This window comes from Camellia sinensis, chromosome 9 (genome assembly GCF_055761805.1).
Source record: "Camellia sinensis isolate YWXY chromosome 9, ASM5576180v1, whole genome shotgun sequence".
In the NCBI taxonomy this organism is placed as follows: Eukaryota; Viridiplantae; Streptophyta; class Magnoliopsida; order Ericales; family Theaceae; genus Camellia; species Camellia sinensis.
Genome location: NC_138969.1, coordinates 64,619,852 through 64,623,267, shown reverse-complemented (window position 1 = coordinate 64,623,267; position 3,416 = coordinate 64,619,852). Strand labels below are relative to the sequence as shown.

Genomic DNA, 3,416 nt, shown 5'->3' with positions numbered 1-3,416 from the left:
TAACAAGGACACATATGGCAGTGCCCAACATCAATATTTAACAAATTAACAGAATCAATTAATTGCACATAAAGATTTCACAAAATGAAAAACAGATGAGAGATAAAATGTAATGCCCAACCTAAAGGTTAACATGAATTAGAGATCACTGCTTATAGTTGTTAGATCAATAATGTTAACAAATGAACTATACATTTAAATATGCATAGTTTATCATCGTTGATATTTTATGATTTTAGAAGTCATTCTTGGGATTGAAGAAGTTTGCTTAAAAACACTCCTCAATGCTATTTACTACATTCTAGAATTGTCATCATTATTTGAACCAGCAAATCTGTTATAGATGCACAACATTGTTTATTCAAACCTAATTAATTACATGATATATAAAATAGATAAAGTACTTAATGTAGAAGGGCATTTGGTCTAGTGGCATGATTCTTGCTTAGGGTGCAAGAGGTCCCGAGTTCAATTCTCAGAATGCCCCTTTTTTTATTAAGTTTTTTTTCTTTTTCTTTCTTTTTTTGGTTGGTCCTTGTCAGTGAAAGTGAAAGATCTATAAAAGCTGCAAAATGATCTTCTTCTTTTTTTAGCTGGTTGGTCCTTGTTAGTGAAAGTGAAAGATCTATAAAAGCTGCAAAATGATCTTCTTCTTTTTTTAGCAAGAGGATTGAGAAAGGGAAGAAAAGGACACCCAAAAAAAAAAAAAAGGATTGTCCAAACAATCTCTTTAGTTGCAGGCTTGCAGCCCAACATAGAGCAAAATTGCATGTTTCTATCATTAAGACACCAAGAATCAAGAAATGCAACGGTGCTCTGCTCATAACCAATAGACATTAAAGATGCAAGCAGAGTTGTGAATGTGTACCATAGATATAGTTGTGTTATGAAATCAACCAGTTGAATGTAAAATAAAATAAATAAATAAATTTAAAAATGGCTATCAAAATTTGAAACTCAAAATCAAAATATGAGATAATTATAGTGGGATAATTTGGAAATAAGTGTAATAGTTCACACTAACAGAGTTGTATGTATATAATAATAATATTAATAATAGCATAGATAACGAGGAACCCTTGATCCCACTTTCGGTGAGACCCAGGATAAAACTCCAAATATGACCATCCACTAACCTTATATATAGAGAAGTAGGAATTCAAATTTAAGAGCTCTGATTGTTTACCTGGGGACTTACCCTTTCAAGCTAGCCCTCATGGATGCAAGCTCTCTGACATTGGGACTAAAGTAATATCTAACCTTATTGGATTGGCACAATTCACCTATACAGAAGAAATTGAACAATCAAGTGTCTATTTCTATTTAGTTGTAGCTCCATAGAATACATACATATGGAAATATAGTTCTACTGTCTCGATAAGAAAATAGCACACAACTAGCAAGATATCATAAAATCAAACAAAAAAAATGCTCAATTCCTACATAACATATGATCACAATCAATTACAACCAAGGAGGTGAAATCAAGCAAGTATATGAGAGCAATGCTATATATATATATATAAAGAGAGAGAGAGAGAGAGAGAGAGAGAGAGAGGAGAGAGAGAGAGGTGAGAATTGGAAGGTGAAACGATAACAATTAAGAATTGAATGGCTCAGCTTGTACCTGTAGGGCATAAGGAAGGACTGATTCAAACCAAAGCTTGTTTCCAGAACCAGACGACTTGGTGGAAAAATCAATAAATTGACGAAAAAGTGATCGAATTATAGTGAGTTCAGATGAAGAAGTTGAATACGAATTACAGTGAGTTCAAGTGATCGAAGTAGAGATGAATAAGTTGAAATACGAATGAATGATTCAAAGAGACTCACTGAGAGTGAGAGAGAGAGAGAGAGAGAGTTCATACCATTGGAGATCTTTTCTTCAGACGACCATGGTGATCTATAGAGCGAAATCGAGAGAGGGAAATCAGATTCTCTTACTCAGACACGATCGAGCAAAATCAGATTTGGGGGAAATGAGAGTCTAGGGGAAGTTTTACACAATCAGATTCGGGGGAAATGAGAGTTTAAGAAAAAAGGAAAATATAAATTGGGCTGATTGAGTTCCAATAGTGGGCTCGCAAGTTTTTGCTTAGGCTGAGTGGGTTCATAAGTTTTTGCTTCGACTGATCTGCCGTTGCAAATAATTTTTTTGCGATGGTCAAATAATCAACCGCAAAAAACTAGACGTAAAAAGTTATTTTTCTAGTAGGGAATTGATTGGGTCCTTATGGAGTGCTCCGATTGGTTCCAAACTGAATGACGTATTGATCGGGATGATCTTGGTGCTTTTGACAAATTTTTTTGACAGAGTTGCTCTTATTGTTTGTAATAATGATAAAGATTGTCCTTTTATGAAATCATCCTTTTTTCATTTCATGTGTGATCCAAGCATCTACTATTTTGGATTTTTTATCCTTTATCACTATTGACCTAATGATGTCAAGTGTAGTCAACCCTTCATCATGTTTACAAGTGCAATTGGTCTGCCAAAAAGATTATCAATCCTTTGTCACTGTCAACTTGTCGGTTGCACTCCAAGGTGTGTCAATGAAGAATGATTGGATGCATCCTTGTTGGTCTTTAGACCTTATACCAATGATCCCAACATCGATAAAGGCTTGGATGTTGTGATATAGCGAGTAGCAATTCTCCATGTCATGCTCTGATGCCCCAGAATTGTAGGTGCAATTAAAGCCTAGATTGAACTTCTTGTGCAGCGAAATTGGTGGTAGTTATGCTTTGACTAGAGCTTTTCCAGAAGCTTAAAGTCAATTGAAAAGTTCAAATGACTATCAAGGGAGTCAAAACTATATTCTTCTTTTCAAGCTGCCTCGAAATTTGCTCCATTGCTTTACTTGAATGGGCTAAGGATGAGCCTATAATTAGCACTAATGGACGTAAAGTTATTTGATTAAGCCCTTCTTGTATTCATTGAGGTTGTAGGCAAGGGTGCACACCAAGGTATGACTGATGGGAAGGGCTGGTAACTTAAAGGACTTTAGACATAGGCCTATTTTCTACTATGTTCAACATGTGTTGCAACAGAAAGGTTTCTCATAGTAGTTGTACACCTTGATAACCATATGAAGTGACTAATCTTTGTGCAGATTGTGATTCAAAAGAAAAATAATTCTGGTTCTGTCAAGACCACAAGCTTAAGTTTGACTTCCCTTTTTGCCTTGTCAGATTGATTTGCCAGGGTGGTATATTGACTAGGACCATTACATGTGGGCATGAGTTCACCCTTCCTTGATTACCAACCTTCATGTGTACTTGAGTACCTAGAGGTATGAGGTTATCATTGACATGGGATTAGTTAATTAGGTTCACTTATTTGTGTCACCACCGTCATTATGTCTTGTAGTAAAATAAGACTTGCCATCAGTGTCCTGCTTAGACTAAATGATATG

General features: G+C 35.4%; 1 non-coding gene across 1 annotated transcript; it reads left to right on the top strand.

The window, feature by feature from the left end:
• Positions 1 to 415: 415 nt before the first annotated feature.
• On the top strand, positions 416 to 487 carry TRNAP-AGG (transfer RNA proline (anticodon AGG)). The gene has a single exon. It is a non-coding gene; the product is annotated as a tRNA-Pro (tRNA).
• Positions 488 to 3,416: the final 2,929 nt, after the last annotated feature.